Source organism: Hevea brasiliensis, chromosome 16 (assembly GCF_030052815.1).
Source record: "Hevea brasiliensis isolate MT/VB/25A 57/8 chromosome 16, ASM3005281v1, whole genome shotgun sequence".
NCBI classification, from domain to species: domain Eukaryota; kingdom Viridiplantae; phylum Streptophyta; class Magnoliopsida; order Malpighiales; family Euphorbiaceae; genus Hevea; species Hevea brasiliensis.
The window spans coordinates 66099262-66105261 of record NC_079508.1 but is presented as its reverse complement, the minus strand read 5'-3'; positions in this window follow the sequence as shown (position 1 = coordinate 66105261).

Here is a 6000-nt window from a genome sequence, read left to right as displayed (position 1 = left end):
TCAATTCTGCTGGTGCCATTCTATATGGTGTTATAGAGATTGGGTCCACACCAGGCATAACATCAATCTCAAACTGTACTTCTCTTTCCGGAGATAATCCTGGCAACTCATCAGGGAACATATCCAGAAAGTCACATACAGTAGGGATTTCTCTCAATACTGGACTCTCTATTTGGGTGTCTATCACATGTGCCAAGTATGCTTTACACTCCTTTCTAATCATCCTTCTGGCTAGTGCAGCCGAAATGATATTTGATGGTAGTAACTGCCTCTCCCCATGTATTACCATATTACCATACAAAGGAAGACTAAAAGTGACTGTCTTTAGTCTACAGTCAATCATGGCGTGATGTCTAGCTAACCAATCCATGCCCAAGATGATATCATAATCTCTGAAGGGTATTTCAATCAAATCTGACAGAAAAATATGTCCTTGGATCACCAAAGGACAATCTTTATGCATTCTGTTAACTCTGACCTCTTGTCCTAATGGACTTGTTACTAGAACTTCAAAACTCATCTTGACATAGGGAATAGCAAGAGAACTAACTATGTTAGCACTAACATACGAATGGGTTGAACCCGGATCAAACAATACAAAGACATCCTAATTAGAGATAGAGAAAGTACCGACTACAATATCAGAAGTCTCAGCCTCTTCCTGTTGTCTCATAGTGTAAACCCTTGTGCTAATTGGTTAACGGTACTCTGATTGTCAGAAGCATTGCCTCTACCTCTGCCTCTTCCTCTGCTAACCGATTGTGAACCTTTGGTAGCAGAACTCTGAATGGATCCCTCAGTAGTAATGGGAGCTGGCCCAAATCTACGGGCACTAGTGCAGTCCTTAGCAAGATGGCCCGTGCCTCCACAGTTAAAGCAAGCTTCTGTAGCCTAATCGCATTCTCTCCCATGAGTCTTGCCACATGTCTCAAAGCAGCGGGGAGGATATGAACCCCTGGTCGACTGCTGACCAGACCTAGGGGGTCTATGTCTAGAGAATCTGCCCCTTTTGAAACTTTCACCTCTGCCTGATCCCCTAAATTTCTTTTTTTTTCTCAATATTGCCACTAGAACTTTGCTCAACTGATTTTTCACCTTTATCTTTCTCTGATTTTTCAATCTTCTCTGTTTTCTGTTTCATTGGTGCCACTTCTAACTCAATTCTCTCTACTTCAATTGCTTGGGACATAAGTTCAGAGAAATTACTGTATTTAAATCAAACCACTTGTACTCTTAGACTAGGGTTCAGGCCGGTTTCAAACCTCTTACACCTTTCTCTGCTGGTAGACAGGAGACTCCCAGCATTGTGGCTTAAGCGAGAGAACTCCCTCTCATACTCTGCCACTGATCTGCTGCCTTGTTTCAGACTAAAAAATTCTTGCAATTTCTTATTCACATATGCATCTGGGACATATTACTGTCTGAACTCTCTGATGAAGTCATCCTAGGTCAATACTGGCAATTCTGCCAAGCTATGGGGGATGGTCTTCCACCAATCATATGCATCCCCTTGAAGTAATGACACAGAATATTCAAATTTCAGTTCCTCTGGGCAGTGCAGTTTCTTGAACACTCGGTCCATCCTCTCCAGCCACTCCTCTGCCTCTAGAGGGTCTACTGTACCTTTGAATTCTGTCGCCCCATATTTCAACAATTTATCATACTGTCTAATTGGAGCTTGAGGTTGCACCATAGGAATCTGGAGTGGAGCTTGAGCAAGCATACCCCCAGCCATCTGTTGAAACATTACAGCTATTTGCTGGGCGAACTGTGCCGAAAACTGTGGCATTTATGGGGCTGGTGCCACTGACCCACTGACATTTTAGAGAGCTGGGGCTTCCCCTTGGGGCTCAGCCTTTACTGACTGCTCAACTGAGCGATCCCCTTCTTCCATTTCAATTTGGAGTTACGATATCTCCTGAACAAATAACACAAAGATATTTTCCTTCGTTAGTTCATATCTATGATGTAATGCACTATATATAACAAATAAGGACATTGAGCAGTTGTACTTATTAAAGAAAAGACACAAATTCACAAGTCAAAGCATACTTTAAAAATTTACTCTGATACCACTAAAACATGTCACACCTTACCCCTCTGTAAGGCATAACATGATTCCATAGTATACCTAATGAATTACCGTCTCCGTCTACCGATAACCCATTAAAAACACTATAAAGGATTTTAAAACAATTTTCTTACTTTTTGAAAGTGATGAGCATTTCTAGCAGGTATTAAAAACATTTAATTGAAGTTTAAAAACTAGTTAAAATTTTTATCCATTTTTTATTTTTACGCAAATTTTGAAAAAATTTTAGTAGAGTGCTGTCTATATTTGGAAAAAATAATTCTTCAAATACATGTAAAAACACTTCCACTAATTTATTTCATCAAAATCAATCACTATCACAACACAAATCAACATCATTTCTCTCAACTCCATAATTTAAAATAATTCTCAATTCAATTGTCTTCAAAAATAATACTAAATAACTTCATTCATATTCCATTAAAGAAAAATCAATTTACATTCATCAATCCAAAATTTACATTATAAAATCTAAAATAATATTATTACAAAATCTATACAACTGCTCAAGACCAGTTTATACATGTACATACAGTTACATACACCAAAATAAACATTACAATTAGGGTTTAAAATTATACTCGACAAAATCTCAAGGATGTAGCTCCGAGATCTTCAGCAGCTCACTCTGCTGCTCCACTAGTCTCTCTATCTGCGACAGCAGATAAGCAGCCATTGCTGAGTACTATGACTCAGTGGTGCACAATATACTAAAATGACATTTTATGCATAATTTGAATCACATTTATTCAAATATAGTACTGAACAATGAAAAGTAGATACAAAAGATAATTTATAATTTTAGTCAAAATAGTCTCAAAAAAAGTTTCATAAAAATACACGGTTATATCATGCCATCAGAACAATGTTCATCTCAATAGCCGGAGGCTTATGAGGAATCACAAGGCTAGCTAGCTCAATCTATGGGTACCCATAATTTCTTCCTCTACTGACACACACCTCAACACTTCAGCCAAAGAGGGAATCAAAATTCAAAACTAATTCCTCCCACTAGTCATGTTAGTGAGGCATTCAAATATATGGTAATAACACTGTGATTTCAAAACTATCTCAATAATTTTCCAAACATTTACTAACTATTAATGCACATGCAATTAAATTTTCAATAATTTAGATCAATAGCATAATATACATTTCAATAACCATTTTGCAATATAAACAAATCACAATTTATTTCATGCACTTTGCAAAGGAAATTTTAAAGAATATTTTATGTTGTGCACAAACCTCGTACGAGTCGCCTCTAGGACTTGACTTGACGTCTCGGGTTCTTTTCTAGTATTCCTTTCAACTGAAACACACAATTTTACAGTGTTTCAGTATCACAATTTATCATAAATCCAAAAACAAATTCAAATCTATTTATTTCTAGCTTTAATATACTTAACTTGACGTTCTTTAAAATTTGCATTTTGGGGTTACTATTCAAGTCAAATTGTTGACTTTCTCATGCTTAATAGGTATGGGAATTTTAATTTCACCCACATACCACATTTTGGTTACCTAATTTATTGGTTTTGGTTGTTTTCTCAAATTTTAAGTCTCTTAGTTGAAATTTCAAAATTTCAGATTTGGTGTCCTATTTTACACTATTCCATTGGTCAAGTTACTGTTGAAATTTGGCTAAATTTTCTTTATAAAAGTTGTTTCTTATTGTCTTAACTTTATTTCTCTTTTTGAATCACTCCATTTGGAGTTTTGTAGCCCAAGATATGACTATTTGAATGGGGTTGGCCGGATTTGGTGTTACCTAGAATTCTGGACATTTTCTGGATACTGGCAGTTTTGGTGTACTGACTGCAGGTGACTTTTCAGATACGTTATGGTCAAAATTTGGGTTTGTTTTCTTCATGAAAGTTGTAGGGCTATCTCTCAGCTTTCCATCGGTTTAAGATTCTGGTCATTTGGTCATTCCTAGACTAAGTTATAGTCATTTAAGTAACTACTGTTCATTTGGTCATTTTTGTGTAGGGCAGTGTGGCCAAATTCGGATTTGGCCTAATTGTTCACTATCCTAATATCATTTTCTGGCTATAGTCCCTGAATGAAAAATGCGCTATTTTGTGTCTATTTTCATTCTCAATTGACCTCACACCAATTGGGTTAGTAAATTTTCAGTTTTAGTCCCTGAAAGGGACCTAGGTCAAGCTGTCAGCATACTGACCCTAACCAATCTGAATTGAAACTTGGTTTTAGCAATTCACACACACCACAAATGGTCACAATTGACCATTTCTCAAGTTAAGTAAGGTCAATGGCATCAATTAACCAATTCTTAAATTTTTTCCCAATTGTCAAAATACTTAAGAACCCTAATTACATAAAGTTCAAATCTAATGCATTCAAAACATATATCCATACTCTACATACATAACTCAACCTAAACAACCATTTAATTTCACTAAATTCCATCAATTCAAACCATACCTAAGGCTGGCCGAATATCTAGTTACTTCCCCAATAAGTGTTTTCTTTTGATTTTAAATTAAGATCTAAGCTACTTAAACTAAAAACATAAGTATTAAACACAAATTTTCAATTCAACTACTAACCTCTTTTGTTTAATTTCTCCTTCTTCAAATCTCCTTTCTTTCCTCTTCTTTTTGTTGTCAATAGTTTTACCAAGCTTCATAAATAAGGTTTAATGAAGGAATTTGTAGAATTTATGGTTAGTTTTGGGGTTTAAGAAGCTTGAGAGTAAGCTTCCATGGAGGTTTTGGAGAGAGAGATTTTGGGAGAGAGAGAGCCGGCCATATGGTGAAGAAGAAATGAAACTTTTTTTTTTTATCCCTTTAATTTACTTAGTCAAATAGAATAATTAAATGATAATTATTTATGAGGTAATGCTTAGGTCATGTAGGTGATGTCATTATTCTAATTTTCTTTTCTTTTTCTTTTTTCTTTATTTTTTCATAGCTTCTTAATTTAATTCCTGATTCTGAAATTTTATTGTCTCCGATTTTATTGGACAGTTAGGTCAGGCGTCAGCTCTAGGGGTGAATTGACCAAATTGCCCCTCGCTGGTTTAATCTGGTTTGCAAGTTATTCGATATTTCTTTCGGATTCTGACCTAATTATTTGACCTGCTTAACAACTCTTTTTCATAATTTTCTCTTTTTCACTGTGTTCGCAATAGTCCTAAGGATCGCGGCGTCACATTTTTCGTATTCGAAATTTGAGTTAAGGCTGACCTCGTAGTCACTTCCCAGGAAGGTTACCCATCACTGTTACTCCCGGCTCATTTAACTTTTTTTGTTCTGTTTTTCTTCTTTATACTTAACTATTTAGCAATTACTAATTATTTGCGGTCAGGGCTTATCTAGGTGTCTTAGATGTGATTCTAATCCCCTTAATTATCCAAACCGATACCGGTTACCGAAATAGTAAAATATACTAGGTTATGCAAATATAGGTGTTACATTTTCTATCCATGCATCTTACAATTGGATTCTTTGCAGATTGTCCATATTCTATTTGATCCTCTAGCTTCCATCCCTTGGGGAGTTAGAAGGTAACGTTCATGATGTCAAAAGTAAGAGGGTATAATCAAGCTTTTTCTTTTCAATTTTTTTCTAAATCTGCTAATAGGTGTGCAAATTAGGTAGCATATAATGTTAGAAAAGGCTCCCTTGTAAATGGTTGGGTTTCAAATCCACCATCTGAACTCTTATTGTTAGCCAGTGATTGCTTGTACTCTTTTTCTAATGAATGATAGACCAACTTAAAAAAAAAAAAAGTTTTCCATTCATATATCGGTTCATTATTGAAAGTGTCGACATAGTTTAAAAAACAAGCAACTTGCTTTACCTATAAATATTATATAGCCTAAAGTTTTGATTTGATTTTTAATTCCATTCAACAATTAATTTAAAATTATGATTTTTAAT